Raw genomic sequence first — 22,367 nt, 5'->3', positions numbered from 1 at the left:
TTCTTGAGGGTGCACTTTCAAGGTGTAGCGTGGAGCTAGGGCATCTTGCAATTTTTGCATCTCAGGAATGCCACAGGGTGCGTCTTTGGACAGGCCAGCTTGTTGCAACAGGAGTTCTGCTTCGTTTCGTTGTTTGGTTCGGTTCGATTTTCGAATGTTCTCCCAGGTTCTTTTCCATTCTACCGTGTCGTTCTTGTTGGCATAGGTTCGTCCCACCACGATGGCACGGGCTAAACACATCTGGTCATGAAGATTGTGAATTTGGACAAGACTACGCTTAATGCTGCGAAGCTCGTTCACCAATAACATCTTTTTGCGTCCTGTCCCTTGAGGAAGAGAGACGTGGGCCATTTTCAGTGTGGCTTTACCATCGGTGATGTCAAACTGGTCATTAGATTGTTGTACGTGTTGAATCTTGTCCATGATTTTGGAAGGGGTTAGTCCTGCACGTCTGCTAAACTCGATCCAAACAGGGGATTTCAAACCGTCGTGATCTATGGATAGTGTCAAGCGATCGTCTTCTTTGGGTTGACATTGTCGCTTGAGTGCGGTGAGCAAAGAATCCCACATCTCGGTGATAAACCCTTCTGCTTTTTCCAAGGGTACGTCGGCCTTGAAATCTTTAAACTTCACCGTGTAGGTGTAAGCCGTGGTTCTAAATTTTCTAGAGGAGCGCTTTTCCGTCTCTCGAATGGAATAGTACTTTTCAGGGTTGACTAAGGGTGGTGAACTTGGTTTAGAGGTTTCAAATTCTGGTTCACTCATGTCCTCTTCAAAATCACTGTCATGAATTTGTGCCAAGATTTCAGCTCTGGTACGAGGCGATAGATCACGTTTCTGCCTCTTACTTTCTTCTTCTTCTTTCTTCTCGAATGAATGGGATCGTTTCATCTTGAGTGAAAAACGTAAAATGACTCAAGTTTAAACACCACAGACTAATTTATAGTCATGGCAAACCAGCATATATAAAAAGGGTGTGTGTCTTGTCCTTTCACTATTCATTTCACTCTCAAACCGAGGAGAACGATGGAAGAGACTACCCAGATGGAACGTTTCGTCAGAGCTTTGCGAGGGGTCATTAGAAAATTCTCTTCAGACCAGCCGACGGACTACTCTCCTTCCTTTCGAGATAAAAGTCAAGATACTTGCTATATCTGTCAGAAGAAAGGGCATTGGTCTTCAGAGTGTCCAGACCGTCAAAAAAGAAAAAAAAAAACAGGGGCTAAAAAGGACAAAAGTCAAGATACCTGTTATTATTGTAAAGAAAAAGGACATTGGTCTCCAGATTGCCCAAAAAAGAAACAAGAGGAGTCAGAAGAAAAGAAGGATTCTTCAGAAGAAGAGAGGGATTCTTCGGAAGAAGAGAGGGATTCTTCAGAGGAAGAAGAGGAAGAAAGAAGACAATTCTATTTAAAAGAAGCAATGAAACAGGAGAAGAAAAGAAGAAGGGAAGAAAATGAGGTAAAAACGGTGAAGAAATTCAAAAAACAGAGAGACTAAACAAGGAGAAAGAAGAAGTCAATGAACTTTTAATTAAAGTGTTCTGTGGTGAATTGTGAATTGGATTGTAAAAAAATGGATAAAAGAATACATGAATGATATAAGGTAAGTGTCTTTGAGTTTTGATTTTAAAATAAGAAGCTACACTCACGCACTCATACACAGACACGTACTATAAGGGTAAAATGGGTGGGGTTTATTTTTTAGTTATTGGCAAATTGAAACTGTTTTTCTTTTCGAGAAATGTGGGTGGCCCTGAAAAGGGCCTTTTTATTTTGGTGTAGGGGTGAGTTTAACCAATCAACTTTAACTGCCTTAAGCCTTTGCCACGGCCAAGGCCTACTTCTGATGATTGGGTTGAAATCACTAAGGGTGGTACGACAGGCTTAGTCACAGGGTTGGCGTGTTTAGCTCGGGAAGGTCGTATTCTCTTCGGTCGTGATAAAGAAATCTGATACATTTGTTTCAGACTTCTTAACTCCGCTAAAATGTCCAACAGTACCGTAGCCGTTTGATTTTCACCCTCCTGTTTCTTTGCTGCTACTTCTTCTTGCTGTTGTTGCTGTTGTTTTTTTCTTACCTCTTCTTGTTGCTGTTGCTGTTGCTGTAGGAGAAAAGCTTGTTCCGCTTCCTTTTGTCGTTGCATAAATTTCTCCAATTCTTCTTTCTGTCTCTGTCTAAACTTCTCCACTTGCGGTAATGAAGAAGGTAACGAAGGTTCCAGAACAAATTCTTGCGAGGTACGAAAATCCACAAAATCCCAATGTACCTCTTCTGAAAGTAAGTCCGGGTTCCCTTGGGCAGTCTCCCCTGCTGGTGCACCCCAATGGATCGTTTTCTGAGTTTCCGTCATGTTGAATCACTGTCGCATAGATTGACTGCACACAAGCGCTAGCGAATCTATATAGACCAACTGACGTCACAGACTACTCTCTTCGGATTGGATGCGGGCTGACTGAATTTTGTAACGCGTGTTTGGATTGGTGAATGAACTCAATCCGTTTCAATTCTGCCTCTACCTATAAATAAGCGCAGTTCAGTGCATTGATTCACCTGTTCTCGTCGCTTCAAGATGTGGACCGATGTGCAATCTTCTACGCTTGTGTCTTCCATGATGTTCCGGACGGACATACCCATGTATGTCCGATCCAAGTGGGCCGTTGTCCACAGGACAAACACCAGCCTGTGGATACGTAGGATCTACGTAGAAAGACAAGGATGCCTGAAAAGAGTGCTGATTTACGGACCAACAGTGAGACGTAGCCTAAGGACAAGAAGAAGACCAATGCGGTACCATTTATGTTAATGAATACATTAACATAAACCCAAAGGCCCTTTTCAGGGCCAGCCATATTTCTCGAAAAGAGATAGCCTTTCCATTGCCTACCCCTTTTCTAAATTTAAATTTAAATTTAAATTTAAAAAAACTTTTAAAAAAAAAAAAAATCCCATATTCAATTCCCCTTGTCCCTAGACAAACCCAAACTCTATTCCCATGTTAATTTCCCTTGTCCCTAGACAGACCCAAACTCTATGTTAAATTCCCATTGTCCCTAAAGTGGCCCAGCGTTTTTCTCCATGTTAAATTTCCATTGTCCCTAGAGTTGCCCAGGGGTGTTTTTAATGCTAAGTCCCATTGTCCCTATGGTGGCCCACTTAACTACTCGTAGCATGTACTGACTTCAGCAATTAGAAAGAAATAAATGTAGGAACTTGTTACGACTAATTTTTATAATTTAATAGACAAAGGTTCTAACAGGCAATACAGCGTTTGCAGTGAAAGAACCCCTTGCAATTATCAATGTCCTGAAAGAGGTATGGAAAAATTGGATGGAACATAGTTGATTGAATAAATAGATTCATACAACAACAATGGTCATGAGAACGATGTTAGACTTAGAATAATTAAAAAGAGATTTATGTCATCAAAATAGAACCAGGGAGGAAACCAAGACCATAGTAATTTACAAACGGTTATTAACAGGGTGTAGATAAAATAGGTTAGGATTAAATCGATACATTTGCAGCTAAATCAGAAATATACAAATATTCAACTACACTAAATGCATATATCAGATCAAAGATTCCTACTCTTGATGATATTAACATAAATAAACTTTACATAAAATCCATGTAGATGGTAAAAAACGGATGGGACCTACTTATAAAAATAGGAACAAATATTTATATTATGCAATTTTTTTCTCTCTATTATAAATGCGAATAAATCATAAACAAACCATGCAACGATATAATAAAATGTTGAAAATAATACAGAAGGAACACACATTGTGTATTCTCATGCTAAATCTAGCCTGGGTCGTAAGAATGCTTTAAATTTAATTAAATTTAAATTTAATTTTATATCGGAAATATCAGCAATATTTAGTAGCATTAAATAGATGACACCATCAGGAACAGTAATAAGCAAAGCAGTTAACCGTTTTTTGGTATTTCTTTAAAACATGTGCTTATTAATTTTACATAACACATATAATAAGGAGAGAATAAGATATGATAGGCATCTTCAAGAAATAATGAATATTTGTTGAGCTCAAGAAAACAAAGAACCATATTACATTAAAAGAGCACATATTTGTTCTTATGTTTTTATATAGTTAAGATGCATAGCTTTTTAAAATAATACAGAAGCAAAACACATTGTTTTTTCTCACGTTAAATCTAGCCGTAGTCGTAAGAATGCTTTAAAGTTAATTTTATATTGGAAATATCAGAAATATATGCTAGCATTAAATAGATGACACCATCAGGAATAGTAGTAAGCGGAGCCGTTAACCGTTGTTTGGTATTCCAATAAACCATTTGGTTATTAATAATTTTTCATAACACATATAATAAGGATAGAATAATATATAATAGCAATGTTCACGAAGCACAGAACATTTGTTGAGTTCAAGAAAAAAGAACCATATTACAAGATAATATATTAAACGTGCACGTCTTAGTTATTATGTTTTATGTAGTTAAGATGCATAACTTTTACTATGGTATTATGATAATCCTGAAACCAATGAAAATACAGCTAGAAAACCTGTACACGTCTTATAAATGCTATCATTCTACTTTACAACCTGAAATAAATATGTAACTTGTACTGTCCAAGGTGTGGTTTGGTCTATTGTTTGTACATAGCAAGTGTTTGCTATCAGTCATGATATAGGATAATGAAGATAAATAATTCAGCGTAAAGCAATACTGGAACAATGCTCTTTCTGGATGTTACACAGTCTATCTAATGTTTTGAGAAACGTGATCATATTCGATCTCATTCTCTTTATAATGACGGCGATATTACCTTTTCACATTACAAAATATGTTATATCATACATGGGTTTGACACTAAATTGACCTTCTTTCGTCATGGGATTAAGAGTTTCAATGTTAAACTGCCATTGAGTCACTCATATGGGACCTTAGTGCAAATCATGTGACTCCCATACCAAATCATAATGTTAATGTATCTTACCAACCTTAATGATATCCCCAAATATGCTTCTGATGTAAATATCCTATTTAGTCCTATATTTGACTAATACACGCTGAAAGCAAGGTGAACGTTTGTTTTTGCCCATACTGGCACCCATCGGTCACATCAGCCCTTCTCAGAACTACTTGTTAAAGTTCATCATTTGTTCATGTGTGTCTTTTATATAATAAAATATTCATGACTATGTACTTCATATGATGTAGATTACACCATTGCATATTAAGTGCACTTCACGATTGTATACGACATTTTCATGATGTTGTTCAAAAAACATGACCCTTGCCTTTTTATACCTAATTGGGATTTGTATAACTCTCTCGTTATCTGTATGATAGTATTTGTACACCTGACCAGAATACGTTTACTTAATACCTAAGGCACAAGCCAGGAAGGGCGTAGGTTATAATGTGAGTCGTGTCAAACAAAGATTCGAAGGTAACCCAGAAGTGTTAATCTCGGTTATGCATGACTGTATATATATTTACAGATGGCTCTATCTTCAATGTTCACAGGGACTTTTCCTTCTTTGGTAACATTTAAAACTTTCCTGTCAGAGATCTTCTACGCTGAGGCCAAATAACCATAGCTTTATTTGTCATACTTACGATATATACGTACATAACTTATAAGACATAAATTGAAGAATTTGTCTTAGAAAAAAAGGGTTATCAGCTTTCTTTTGATAATATAATTATTATCAAATGACACATATCCGTTTTTCTTATTGACGGCTATAGTTGCTTTCCAAACATAGCTAATAGGTTGTATCATAAATTGGTTTGAAACTCTATCGACCTTATGTCGTCACGGAAGTAAGGATCTAGGTTGGATTGAATGTTCAACTGACTTTTAATCAATAATATGCGATCTAACTTCAAATTCTCCTGTGACTCCCATACTAAACCATTATGTTTATTTATCATACCAGCTCTTAATGCTAACCCTAAATTTTATTTTGACAAAAATATCCTCTGAATCCAACTCCTGATGAATCCAAGTTGGCCGTTAAGTGAACTTTACTCTATATCGCCAACCATCGTTGATATCACCACCTCCTTAAAAGTACTGTATAAGGCTTACCATGTTTTAATTTGTGTTATCTTGATATACAAAAAAGTAATGATGTGTACTTGTTAGGATACAACATTGCATATACATGCCGCTTCTCGATGTTATACGACGTGTTAAATGATATTAGTAAACAGACGTGACCCTTGCCATTTGTGTCTAATCTGGGATTTGCTTAATTCATTTTAATCTGTATACAAATATTTGTACAACTAACAAAGAATACGTTTACCTAACCCTAACCTAATGGATTGAAGAATAGAACAGGATATAGCATGAGCCATGACAAACAAAAATTGGAAAGCCGACACGGAATATAAACATTGGTTAATGCTGGACCGTATCAAACCCTGGCTTTGTATTTATCGTTTAAGTAGCATCACTCAGGGATTATACCTTGCACTGAAGCAATTAGAGCATCTACCTTAAGGCGTGATAACAAATGCTTTCAGTCAGACACGAGTACATACATACGTACATTCAATATGTCAAATAAATTGATCAATCTTCAGAAACTACTTAACAAAATTCCATGTTATTTTCACAACATAATTATTTCGCTTCACCCAAATTCATTCCGGTTGACATAAAGGCCTATTAAACGTTATTTTCTACATGTGTCAGTATGCATACACATATGAATACACATACATACATACATACATACATACATACATACATACAATGTACACATGAATTCCTGTGCTTGTATGCATTATACCTATTTGATTGATATCTTCATGTTCAATATAATTTAATAGTATAGATCAGATCCTTCATATCAAATATATTATTTTACTGCAAGTGTTAATTATGTATCTCATAATTATATATATATATATATATAGAGAGAGAGAGAGAGAGAGAGAGCACGAGTTGACATTTCACACACTTTGCTATAAATCGACACAGTTAAGGCCTAGAATTCTTGGCACGCCCCTATTGGTTGCTTGACGTTAGGCTTGACCAATAGCAACCTTGAAAAGCAAATCGGATATATTATTGCGATACTGGCTGATACACTAATCAGTAATCTACTAGTCGGCATGCAACTGTGACGGTTGATTGAGCTGTGTACATTTTTCTGTCTTCTTATCTCTGCGGTCAGGTACTAATATATATATATATATATATATATATATATATATATATATATATATATATATATATATATATATATATATATATATATATATATATATATATATATATGTATGTATGTGTGTCTGTGTATATATATATGCTAATGTTTGTATATCTGCTTTAATATATTTCCTTAATTTGCAAATTATGAATCTTCGTCGATGTTCATTGCTGTAAATGTAATAGCATGATGTACCATGCTTTTATTTTGTAACATGCGTTATGTTTAAAAGGAAAAACGCTAATCAGTTAATGAGTCACGATTAACGTTTGTGCATGATGACCATATGTGAGATATTACACTGTTTATCAGTTCGTAACCAGAGCTATATCAGCCGCCTTACGAGGCACTGACTGTACAAAGTATTGTCACACAAGAACCTTATAATGAGATTAAAATATATATCCATATAAGGCATATCTTTTCAAGTTATTTGCGCATATATTGTAGCTAAAGATCTGGTTCAATGTCCTGTCCTTTTTTATTTGTAAATCTTATCTTTTGTCATCTCTACTAACATCACACACTTGTTATATTGTCCACTAAGCCGATTTCATTTCCATGAGAATTTCGATGACTGTGCTTTACTTTGTTGTTATCCTCCTGAATTTACAGACACCATTTTGGCTAGCCTCCGACTCTGATCTTTCATTCCAAAATGTCATTTTAATAGACTGCAGAGAAGATGTGACCACATATATATTTTCTAAAAGTGTATAATATATACACTCTTGCAAGGGTCTATATTTCAATTACCTATATATTTTAACAGCTTTGTTTAATTGTCTGCTAGCAAGTGTAATTATAATTATAATAAAAATTGGTTCAGTGGACAGTGTATTTTTTGACTGTTATTGGCCAATTCTCAATCACCATTCCATCCCTACGTACTATCATCATTCAAAAGCCGAACCAAAAGTTGCGCAATACAAGGCAACGCCTAAAATTTCACGGTAGGTTCGTTAATTTACCACTGTTGAAAGCTCCATAACGGTGTTATTTTTATCATCGGAAACTGTAATCGCATCATTGGTGACAACATGACCAAGAAAGTAGGGGGTTTTTTTGTGTATGAAAAATGTACATTTATCCAGTTTTAATTTGATATTTGTTTTTCTTAGTCTGTCAAACACCTATTATGAATCAAGCACACGACCAAGAGACATAGAGGGAAGTATTATTATGTCCTCCATGTATACCAGAACTCAGTTCATTTCATTTGATGATCTATATATCACTGGAAGGCCCGTAAACATCCTCCATTTCAAATCCCAATACCGATACCGAATTAATAGGAAACAAAAAACAGTTCTCTCTAAACATTGTTCACTAATTGATACATGATGGCGTATAGACAAGCAGTCTACATAATGCTTCCAATATTTCTCCTACTTTTGGTAGGAGATAGACCTTCTTCTTACACATGGAATTCAAACGGGGATAGTCAACCACGAAACGATAGTTTATGTCTGGGTTCTTAGACAGTATTTCGAGACTTTACCAAAGTCTTTCTGAAGGTTGTATTATGTCGCTATTTAATTAATGTTGCACCTGATTTATAAGTTCCACTTTTTGAGAGAAAGGAATGTTATTCGGTCTGTATTTAATTAGTAGACCAGTCCCCGTGTATATTATATGTTAAGTCAAGTCTGAGTCCCCATGAGTTTGCACAAATGTATTGTACCACTAAAGAAGATATTGTATTTTTCTTGTTATTCTACACAAGATTTCATCCGGTGAATATCAAAGTCATGGTCGCTAACTTCAAACTTTTCATTCTTAATATGTTCATCACATGGTGGCCATCTTGATTCGTTGCTAGCTATTTCCACATATAAGCCAACTATGGGCATCGGTCATGGTTCCAGATGACGTTCTTTGGTAATATTAGTAAACAGACGTGACCCTTGCCATTTGTGTCTAATCTGGGATTTGCTTAACTCATTTTAATCTGTATACAAATATTTGTACAACTAACAAAGAATACGCTTACCTAACCCTAACCTAATGGATTGAAGAATAGAACAGGATATAGCATGAGCCATGACAAACAAAAATTGGAAAGCCGACACGGAATATAAACATTGGTTAATGCTGGACCGTATCAAACCCTGGCTTTGTATTTATCGTTTAAGTAGCATCACTCAGGGATTATACCTTGCACTGAAGCAATTAGAGCATCTACCTTAAAGCGTGATAACAAATGCCTTCAGTCAGACACGAGTACATACATACGTACATTCAATATGTCAAATAAATTGATCAATCTTCAGAAACTACTTAACAAAATTCCATGTTATTTTCACAACATAATTATTTCGCTTCACCCAAATTCATTCCGGTTGACATAAAGGCCTATTAAACGTTATTTTCTACATGTGTCAGTATGCATACACATATGAATACACATACATACATACATACATCCATACATACATACATATAATGTACACATGAATTCCTGTGCTTGTATGCATTATACCTATTTGATTGATATCTTCATGTTCAATATAATTTAATAGTATAGATCAGATCCTTCATATCAAATATATTATTTTACTGCAAGTGTTAATTATGTATCTCATAATTATAAATATATATATATATAGAGAGAGAGAGAGAGAGAGAGAGAGAGAGCACGAGTTGACATTTCACACACTTTGCTATAAATCGACACAGTTAAGGCCTAGAATTCTTGGCACGCCCCTATTGGTTGCTTGACGTTAGGCTTGACCAATAGCAACCTTGAAAAGCAAATCGGATATATTATTGCGATACTGGCTGATACACTAATCAGTAATCTACTAGTCGGCATGCAACTGTGACGGTTGATTGAGCTGTGTACATTTTTCTGTCTTCTTATCTCTGCGGTCAGGTACTAATATATATATATATATATATATATATATATATATATATATATATATATATATATATATATATATATATATATATATATATATATATATATATGTATGTATGTATGTGTGTCTGTGTATATATATATGCTAATGTTTGTATATCTGCTTTAATATATTTCCTTAATTTGCAAATTATGAATCTTCGTCGATGTTCATTGCTGTAAATGTAATAGCATGATGTACCATGCTTTTATTTTGTAACATGCGTTATGTTTAAAAGGAAAAACGCTAATCAGTTAATGAGTCACGATTAACGTTTGTGCATGATGACCATATGTGAGATATTACACTGTTTATCAGTTCGTAACCAGAGCTATATCAGCCGCCTTACGAGGCACTGACTGTACAAAGTATTGTCACACAAGAACCTTATAATGAGATTAAAATATATATCCATATAAGGCATATCTTTTCAAGTTATTTGCGCATATATTGTAGCTAAAGATCTGGTTCAATGTCCTGTCCTTTTTTATTTGTAAATCTTATCTTTTGTCATCTCTACTAACATCACACACTTGTTATATTGTCCACTAAGCCGATTTCATTTCCATGAGAATTTCGATGACTGTGCTTTACTTTGTTGTTATCCTCCTGAATTTACAGACACCATTTTGGCTAGCCTCCGACTCTGATCTTTCATTCCAAAATGTCATTTTAATAGACTGCAGAGAAGATGTGACCACATATATATTTTCTAAAAGTGTATAATATATACACTCTTGCAAGGGTCTATATTTCAATTACCTATATATTTTAACAGCTTTGTTTAATTGTCTGCTAGCAAGTGTAATTATAATTATAATAAAAATTGGTTCAGTGGACAGTGTATTTTTTGACTGTTATTGGCCAATTCTCAATCACCATTCCATCCCTACGTACTATCATCATTCAAAAACCGAACCAAAAGTTGCGCAATACAAGGCAACGCCTAAAATTTCACGGTAGGTTCGTTAATTTACCACTGTTGAAAGCTCCATAACGGTGTTATTTTTATCATCGGAAACTGTAATCGCATCATTGGTGACAACATGACCAAGAAAGTAGGGGGTTTTTTTGTGTATGAAAAATGTACATTTATCCAGTTTTAATTTGATATTTGTTTTTCTTAGTCTGTCAAACACCTATTATGAATCAAGCACACGACCAAGAGACATAGAGGGAAGTATTATTATGTCCTCCATGTATACCAGAACTCAGTTCATGTCATTTGATGATCTATATATCACTGGAAGGCCCGTAAACATCCTCCATTTCAAATCCCAATACCGATACCGAATTAATAGGAAACAAAAAACAGTTCTCTCTAAACATTGTTCACTAATTGATACATGATGGCGTATAGACAAGCAGTCTACATAATGCTTCCAATATTTCTCCTACTTTTGGTAGGAGATAGACCTTCTTCTTACACATGGAATTCAAACGGGGATAGTCAACCACGAAACGATAGTTTATGTCTGGGTTCTTAGACAGTATTTCGAGACTTTACCAAAGTCTTTCTGAAGGTTGTATTATGTCGCTATTTAATTAATGTTGCACCTGATTTATAAGTTCCACTTTTTGAGAGAAAGGAATGTTATTCGGTCTGTATTTAATTAGTAGACCAGTCCCCGTGTATATTATATGTTAAGTCAAGTCTGAGTCCCCATGAGTTTGCACAAATGTATTGTACCACTAAAGAAGATATTGTATTTTTCTTGTTATTCTACACAAGATTTCATCCGGTGAATATCAAAGTCATGGTCGCTAACTTCAAACTTTTCATTCTTAATATGTTCATCACATGGTGGCCATCTTGATTCGTTGCTAGCTATTTCCACATATAAGCCAACTATGGGCATCGGTCATGGTTCCAGATGACGTTCTTTGGTAATATTAGTAAACAGACGTGACCCTTGCCATTTGTGTCTAATCTGGGATTTGCTTAACTCATTTTAATCTGTATACAAATATTTGTACAACTAACAAAGAATACGTTTACCTAACCCTAACCTAATGGATTGAAGAATAGAACAGGATATAGCATGAGCCATGACAAACAAAAATTGGAAAGCCGACACGGAATATAAACATTGGTTAATGCTGGACCGTATCAAACCCTGGCTTTGTATTTATCGTTTAAGTAGCATCACTCAGGGATTATACCTTGCACTGAAGCAATTAGAGCATCTACCTTAAGGCGTGATAACAAATGCTTTCAGTCAGACACGAGTACATACATACGTACATTCAATATGTCAAATAAATTGATCAATCTTCAGAAACTACTTAACAAAATTCCATGTTATTTTCACAACATAATTATTTCGCTTCACCCAAATTCATTCCGGTTGACATAAAGGCCTATTAAACGTTATTTTCTACATGTGTCAGTATGCATACACATATGAATACACATACATACATACATACATACATACATACATATAATGTACACATGAATTCCTGTGCTTGTATGCATTATACCTATTTGATTGATATCTTCATGTTCAATATAATTTAATAGTATAGATCAGATCCTTCATATCAAATATATTATTTTACTGCAAGTGTTAATTATGTATCTCATAATTATAAATATATATATATATATATATAGAGAGAGAGAGAGAGAGAGAGCACGAGTTGACATTTCACACACTTTGCTATAAATCGACACAGTTAAGGCCTAGAATTCTTGGCACGCCCCTATTGGTTGCTTGACGTTAGGCTTGACCAATAGCAACCTTGAAAAGCAAATCGGATATATTATTGCGATACTGGCTGATACACTAATCAGTAATCTACTAATCGGCATGCAACTGTGACGGTTGATTGAGCTGTGTACATTTTTCTGTCTTCTTATCTCTGCGGTCAGGTACTAATATATATATATATATATATATATATATATATATATATATATATATATATATATATATATATATATATATATATATATATATATATATATATATATATATATATATATATGTATGTATGTGTGTCTGTGTATATATATATGCTAATGTTTGTATATCTGCTTTAATATATTTCCTTAATTTGCAAATTATGAATCTTCGTCGATGTTCATTGCTGTAAATGTAATAGCATGATGTACCATGCTTTTATTTTGTAACATGCGTTATGTTTAAAAGGAAAAACGCTAATCAGTTAATGAGTCACGATTAACGTTTGTGCATGATGACCATATGTGAGATATTACACTGTTTATCAGTTCGTAACCAGAGCTATATCAGCCGCCTTACGAGGCACTGACTGTACAAAGTATTGTCACACAAGAACCTTATAATGAGATTAAAATATATATCCATATAAGGCATATCTTTTCAAGTTATTTGCGCATATATTGTAGCTAAAGATCTGGTTCAATGTCCTGTCCTTTTTTATTTGTAAATCTTATCTTTTGTCATCTCTACTAACATCACACACTTGTTATATTGTCCACTAAGCCGATTTCATTTCCATGAGAATTTCGATGACTGTGCTTTACTTTGTTGTTATCCTCCTGAATTTACAGACACCATTTTGGCTAGCCTCCGACTCTGATCTTTCATTCCAAAATGTCATTTTAATAGACTGCAGAGAAGATGTGACCACATATATATTTTCTAAAAGTGTATAATATATACACTCTTGCAAGGGTCTATATTTCAATTACCTATATATTTTAACAGCTTTGTTTAATTGTCTGCTAGCAAGTGTAATTATAATTATAATAAAAATTGGTTCAGTGGACAGTGTATTTTTTGACTGTTATTGGCCAATTCTCAATCACCATTCCATCCCTACGTACTATCATCATTCAAAAGCCGAACCAAAAGTTGCGCAATACAAGGCAACGCCTAAAATTTCACGGTAGGTTCGTTAATTTACCACTGTTGAAAGCTCCATAACGGTGTTATTTTTATCATCGGAAACTGTAATCGCATCATTGGTGACAACATGACCAAGAAAGTAGGGGGTTTTTTTGTGTATGAAAAATGTACATTTATCCAGTTTTAATTTGATATTTGTTTTTCTTAGTCTGTCAAACACCTATTATGAATCAAGCACACGACCAAGAGACATAGAGGGAAGTATTATTATGTCCTCCATGTATACCAGAACTCAGTTCATTTCATTTGATGATCTATATATCACTGGAAGGCCCGTAAACATCCTCCATTTCAAATCCCAATACCGATACCGAATTAATAGGAAACAAAAAACAGTTCTCTCTAAACATTGTTCACTAATTGATACATGATGGCGTATAGACAAGCAGTCTACATAATGCTTCCAATATTTCTCCTACTTTTGGTAGGAGATAGACCTTCTTCTTACACATGGAATTCAAACGGGGATAGTCAACCACGAAACGATAGTTTATGTCTGGGTTCTTAGACAGTATTTCGAGACTTTACCAAAGTCTTTCTGAAGGTTGTATTATGTCGCTATTTAATTAATGTTGCACCTGATTTATAAGTTCCACTTTTTGAGAGAAAGGAATGTTATTCGGTCTGTATTTAATTAGTAGACCAGTCCCCGTGTATATTATATGTTAAGTCAAGTCTGAGTCCCCATGAGTTTGCACAAATGTATTGTACCACTAAAGAAGATATTGTATTTTTCTTGTTATTCTACACAAGATTTCATCCGGTGAATATCAAAGTCATGGTCGCTAACTTCAAACTTTTCATTCTTAATATGTTCATCACATGGTGGCCATCTTGATTCGTTGCTAGCTATTTCCACATATAAGCCAACTATGGGCATCGGTCATGGTTCCAGATGACGTTCTTTGGTAATATTAGTAAACAGACGTGACCCTTGCCATTTGTGTCTAATCTGGGATTTGCTTAACTCATTTTAATCTGTATACAAATATTTGTACAACTAACAAAGAATACGCTTACCTAACCCTAACCTAATGGATTGAAGAATAGAACAGGATATAGCATGAGCCATGACAAACAAAAATTGGAAAGCCGACACGGAATATAAACATTGGTTAATGCTGGACCGTATCAAACCCTGGCTTTGTATTTATCGTTTAAGTAGCATCACTCAGGGATTATACCTTGCACTGAAGCAATTAGAGCATCTACCTTAAAGCGTGATAACAAATGCCTTCAGTCAGACACGAGTACATACATACGTACATTCAATATGTCAAATAAATTGATCAATCTTCAGAAACTACTTAACAAAATTCCATGTTATTTTCACAACATAATTATTTCGCTTCACCCAAATTCATTCCGGTTGACATAAAGGCCTATTAAACGTTATTTTCTACATGTGTCAGTATGCATACACATATGAATACACATACATACATACATACATACATACATACATACATATAATGTACACATGAATTCCTGTGCTTGTATGCATTATACCTATTTGATTGATATCTTCATGTTCAATATAATTTAATAGTATAGATCAGATCCTTCATATCAAATATATTATTTTACTGCAAGTGTTAATTATGTATCTCATAATTATAAATATATATATATAGAGAGAGAGAGAGAGAGAGAGAGAGAGAGAGCACGAGTTGACATTTCACACACTTTGCTATAAATCGACACAGTTAAGGCCTAGAATTCTTGGCACGCCCCTATTGGTTGCTTGACGTTAGGCTTGACCAATAGCAACCTTGAAAAGCAAATCGGATATATTATTGCGATACTGGCTGATACACTAATCAGTAATCTACTAGTCGGCATGCAACTGTGACGGTTGATTGAGCTGTGTACATTTTTCTGTCTTCTTATCTCTGCGGTCAGGTACTAATATATATATATATATATATATATATATATATATATATATATATATATATATATATATATATATATATATATATATATATATATATATATATATATGTATGTATGTATGTGTGTCTGTGTATATATATATGCTAATGTTTGTATATCTGCTTTAATATATTTCCTTAATTTGCAAATTATGAATCTTCGTCGATGTTCATTGCTGTAAATGTAATAGCATGATGTACCATGCTTTTATTTTGTAACATGCGTTATGTTTAAAAGGAAAAACGCTAATCAGTTAATGAGTCACGATTAACGTTTGTGCATGATGACCATATGTGAGATATTACACTGTTTATCAGTTCGTAACCAGAGCTATATCAGCCGCCTTACGAGGCACTGACTGTACAAAGTATTGTCACACAAGAACCTTATAATGAGATTAAAATATATATCCATATAAGGCATATCTTTTCAAGTTATTTGCGCATATATTGTAGCTAAAGATCTGGTTCAATGTCCTGTCCTTTTTTATTTGTAAATCTTATCTTTTGTCATCTCTACTAACATCACACACTTGTTATATTGTCCACTAAGCCGATTTCATTTCCATGAGAATTTCGATGACTGTGCTTTACTTTGTTGTTATCCTCCTGAATTTACAGACACCATTTTGGCTAGCCTCCGACTCTGATCTTTCATTCCAAAATGTCATTTTAATAGACTGCAGAGAAGATGTGACCACATATATATTTTCTAAAAGTGTATAATATATACACTCTTGCAAGGGTCTATATTTCAATTACCTATATATTTTAACAGCTTTGTTTAATTGTCTGCTAGCAAGTGTAATTATAATTATAATAAAAATTGGTTCAGTGGACAGTGTATTTTTTGACTGTTATTGGCCAATTCTCAATCACCATTCCATCCCTACGTACTATCATCATTCAAAAACCGAACCAAAAGTTGCGCAATACAAGGCAACGCCTAAAATTTCACGGTAGGTTCGTTAATTTACCACTGTTGAAAGCTCCATAACGGTGTTATTTTTATCATCGGAAACTGTAATCGCATCATTGGTGACAACATGACCAAGAAAGTAGGGGGTTTTTTTGTGTATGAAAAATGTACATTTATCCAGTTTTAATTTGATATTTGTTTTTCTTAGTCTGTCAAACACCTATTATGAATCAAGCACACGACCAAGAGACATAGAGGGAAGTATTATTATGTCCTCCATGTATACCAGAACTCAGTTCATGTCATTTGATGATCTATATATCACTGGAAGGCCCGTAAACATCCTCCATTTCAAATCCCAATACCGATACCGAATTAATAGGAAACAAAAAACAGTTCTCTCTAAACATTGTTCACTAATTGATACATGATGGCGTATAGACAAGCAGTCTACATAATGCTTCCAATATTTCTCCTACTTTTGGTAGGAGATAGACCTTCTTCTTACACATGGAATTCAAACGGGGATAGTCAACCACGAAACGATAGTTTATGTCTGGGTTCTTAGACAGTATTTCGAGACTTTACCAAAGTCTTTCTGAAGGTTGTATTATGTCGCTATTTAATTAATGTTGCACCTGATTTATAAGTTCCACTTTTTGAGAGAAAGGAATGTTATTCGGTCTGTATTTAATTAGTAGACCAGTCCCCGTGTATATTATATGTTAAGTCAAGTCTGAGTCCCCATGAGTTTGCACAAATGTATTGTACCACTAAAGAAGATATTGTATTTTTCTTGTTATTCTACACAAGATTTCATCCGGTGAATATCAAAGTCATGGTCGCTAACTTCAAACTTTTCATTCTTAATATGTTCATCACATGGTGGCCATCTTGATTCGTTGCTAGCTATTTCCACATATAAGCCAACTATGGGCATCGGTCATGGTTCCAGATGACGTTCTTTGGTAATATTAGTAAACAGACGTGACCCTTGCCATTTGTGTCTAATCTGGGATTTGCTTAACTCATTTTAATCTGTATACAAATATTTGTACAACTAACAAAGAATACGTTTACCTAACCCTAACCTAATGGATTGAAGAATAGAACAGGATATAGCATGAGCCATGACAAACAAAAATTGGAAAGCCGACACGGAATATAAACATTGGTTAATGCTGGACCGTATCAAACCCTGGCTTTGTATTTATCGTTTAAGTAGCATCACTCAGGGATTATACCTTGCACTGAAGCAATTAGAGCATCTACCTTAAGGCGTGATAACAAATGCTTTCAGTCAGACACGAGTACATACATACGTACATTCAATATGTCAAATAAATTGATCAATCTTCAGAAACTACTTAACAAAATTCCATGTTATTTTCACAACATAATTATTTCGCTTCACCCAAATTCATTCCGGTTGACATAAAGGCCTATTAAACGTTATTTTCTACATGTGTCAGTATGCATACACATATGAATACACACACATACATACATACATACATACATACATACATATAATGTACACATGAATTCCTGTGCTTGTATGCATTATACCTATTTGATTGATATCTTCATGTTCAATATAATTTAATAGTATAGATCAGATCCTTCATATCAAATATATTATTTTACTGCAAGTGTTAATTATGTATCTCATAATTATAAATATATATATATAGAGAGAGAGAGAGAGAGAGAGAGAGAGAGAGCACGAGTTGACATTTCACACACTTTGCTATAAATCGACACAGTTAAGGCCTAGAATTCTTGGCACGCCCCTATTGGTTGCTTGACGTTAGGCTTGACCAATAGCAACCTTGAAAAGCAAATCGGATATATTATTGCGATACTGGCTGATACACTAATCAGTAATCTACTAGTCGGCATGCAACTGTGACGGTTGATTGAGCTGTGTACATTTTTCTGTCTTCTTATCTCTGCGGTCAGGTACTAATATATATATATATATATATATATATATATATATATAATATATATATATATTATATATATATATATATATATATATATATATATATATGTATGTATGTATGTGTGTCTGTGTATATATATATGCTAATGTTTGTATATCTGCTTTAATATATTTCCTTAATTTGCAAATTATGAATCTTCGTCGATGTTCATTGCTGTAAATGTAATAGCATGATGTACCATGCTTTTATTTTGTAACATGCGTTATGTTTAAAAGGAAAAACGCTAATCAGTTAATGAGTCACGATTAACGTTTGTGCATGATGACCATATGTGAGATATTACACTGTTTATCAGTTCGTAACCAGAGCTATATCAGCCGCCTTACGAGGCACTGACTGTACAAAGTATTGTCACACAAGAACCTTATAATGAGATTAAAATATATATCCATATAAGGCATATCTTTTCAAGTTATTTGCGCATATATTGTAGCTAAAGATCTGGTTCAATGTCCTGTCCTTTTTTATTTGTAAATCTTATCTTTTGTCATCTCTACTAACATCACACACTTGTTATATTGTCCACTAAGCCGATTTCATTTCCATGAGAATTTCGATGACTGTGCTTTACTTTGTTGTTATCCTCCTGAATTTACAGACACCATTTTGGCTAGCCTCCGACTCTGATCTTTCATTCCAAAATGTCATTTTAATAGACTGCAGAGAAGATGTGACCACATATATATTTTCTAAAAGTGTATAATATATACACTCTTGCAAGGGTCTATATTTCAATTACCTATATATTTTAACAGCTTTGTTTAATTGTCTGCTAGCAAGTGTAATTATAATTATAATAAAAATTGGTTCAGTGGACAGTGTATTTTTTGACTGTTATTGGCCAATTCTCAATCACCATTCCATCCCTACGTACTATCATCATTCAAAAACCGAACCAAAAGTTGCGCAATACAAGGCAACGCCTAAAATTTCACGGTAGGTTCGTTAATTTACCACTGTTGAAAGCTCCATAACGGTGTTATTTTTATCATCGGAAACTGTAATCGCATCATTGGTGACAACATGACCAAGAAAGTAGGGGGTTTTTTTGTGTATGAAAAATGTACATTTATCCAGTTTTAATTTGATATTTGTTTTTCTTAGTCTGTCAAACACCTATTATGAATCAAGCACACGACCAAGAGACATAGAGGGAAGTATTATTATGTCCTCCATGTATACCAGAACTCAGTTCATGTCATTTGATGATCTATATATCACTGGAAGGCCCGTAAACATCCTCCATTTCAAATCCCAATACCGATACCGAATTAATAGGAAACAAAAAACAGTTCTCTCTAAACATTGTTCACTAATTGATACATGATGGCGTATAGACAAGCAGTCTACATAATGCTTCCAATATTTCTCCTACTTTTGGTAGGAGATAGACCTTCTTCTTACACATGGAATTCAAACGGGGATAGTCAACCACGAAACGATAGTTTATGTCTGGGTTCTTAGACAGTATTTCGAGACTTTACCAAAGTCTTTCTGAAGGTTGTATTATGTCGCTATTTAATTAATGTTGCACCTGATTTATAAGTTCCACTTTTTGAGAGAAAGGAATGTTATTCGGTCTGTATTTAATTAGTAGACCAGTCCCCGTGTATATTATATGTTAAGTCAAGTCTGAGTCCCCATGAGTTTGCACAAATGTATTGTACCACTAAAGAAGATATTGTATTTTTCTTGTTATTCTACACAAGATTTCATCCGGTGAATATCAAAGTCATGGTCGCTAACTTCAAACTTTTCATTCTTAATATGTTCATCACATGGTGGCCATCTTGATTCGTTGCTAGCTATTTCCACATATAAGCCAACTATGGGCATCGGTCATGGTTCCAGATGACGTTCTTTGGTAATATTAGTAAACAGACGTGACCCTTGCCATTTGTGTCTAATCTGGGATTTGCTTAACTCATTTTAATCTGTATACAAATATTTGTACAACTAACAAAGAATACGTTTACCTAACCCTAACCTAATGGATTGAAGAATAGAACAGGATATAGCATGAGCCATGACAAACAAAAATTGGAAAGCCGACACGGAATATAAACATTGGTTAATGCTGGACCGTATCAAACCCTGGCTTTGTATTTATCGTTTAAGTAGCATCACTCAGGGATTATACCTTGCACTGAAGCAATTAGAGCATCTACCTTAAGGCGTGATAACAAATGCTTTCAGTCAGACACGAGTACATACATACGTACATTCAATATGTCAAATAAATTGATCAATCTTCAGAAACTACTTAACAAAATTCCATGTTATTTTCACAACATAATTATTTCGCTTCACCCAAATTCATTCCGGTTGACATAAAGGCCTATTAAACGTTATTTTCTACATGTGTCAGTATGCATACACATATGAATACACATACATACATACATACATACATACATACATATAATGTACACATGAATTCCTGTGCTTGTATGCATTATACCTATTTGATTGATATCTTCATGTTCAATATAATTTAATAGTATAGATCAGATCCTTCATATCAAATATATTATTTTACTGCAAGTGTTAATTATGTATCTCATAATTATAAATATATATATATATATATAGAGAGAGAGAGAGAGAGAGAGAGAGAGAGCACGAGTTGACATTTCACACACTTTGCTATAAATCGACACAGTTAAGGCCTAGAATTCTTGGCACGCCCCTATTGGTTGCTTGACGTTAGGCTTGACCAATAGCAACCTTGAAAAGCAAATCGGATATATTATTGCGATACTGGCTGATACACTAATCAGTAATCTACTAGTCGGCATGCAACTGTGACGGTTGATTGAGCTGTGTACATTTTTCTGTCTTCTTATCTCTGCGGTCAGGTACTAATATATATATATATATATATATATATATATATATATATATATATATATATATATATATATATATATATATATATATATATATATATATATGTATGTATGTGTGTCTGTGTATATATATATGCTAATGTTTGTATATCTGCTTTAATATATTTCCTTAATTTGCAAATTATGAATCTTCGTCGATGTTCATTGCTGTAAATGTAATAGCATGATGTACCATGCTTTTATTTTGTAACATGCGTTATGTTTAAAAGGAAAAACGCTAATCAGTTAATGAGTCACGATTAACGTTTGTGCATGATGACCATATGTGAGATATTACACTGTTTATCAGTTCGTAACCAGAGCTATATCAGCCGCCTTACGAGGCACTGACTGTACAAAGTATTGTCACACAAGAACCTTATAATGAGATTAAAATATATATCCATATAAGGCATATCTTTTCAAGTTATTTGCGCATATATTGTAGCTAAAGATCTGGTTCAATGTCCTGTCCTTTTTTATTTGTAAATCTTATCTTTTGTCATCTCTACTAACATCACACACTTGTTATATTGTCCACTAAGCGATTTCATTTCCATGAGAATTTCGATGACTGTGCTTTACTTTGTTGTTATCC

Source organism: Sinohyriopsis cumingii, chromosome 9 (genome assembly GCF_028554795.1).
Source record: "Sinohyriopsis cumingii isolate HCF-2022 chromosome 9, ASM2855479v2, whole genome shotgun sequence".
Taxonomy (NCBI): domain Eukaryota; kingdom Metazoa; phylum Mollusca; class Bivalvia; order Unionida; family Unionidae; genus Sinohyriopsis; species Sinohyriopsis cumingii.
This window is presented reverse-complemented; position numbering follows the sequence as displayed.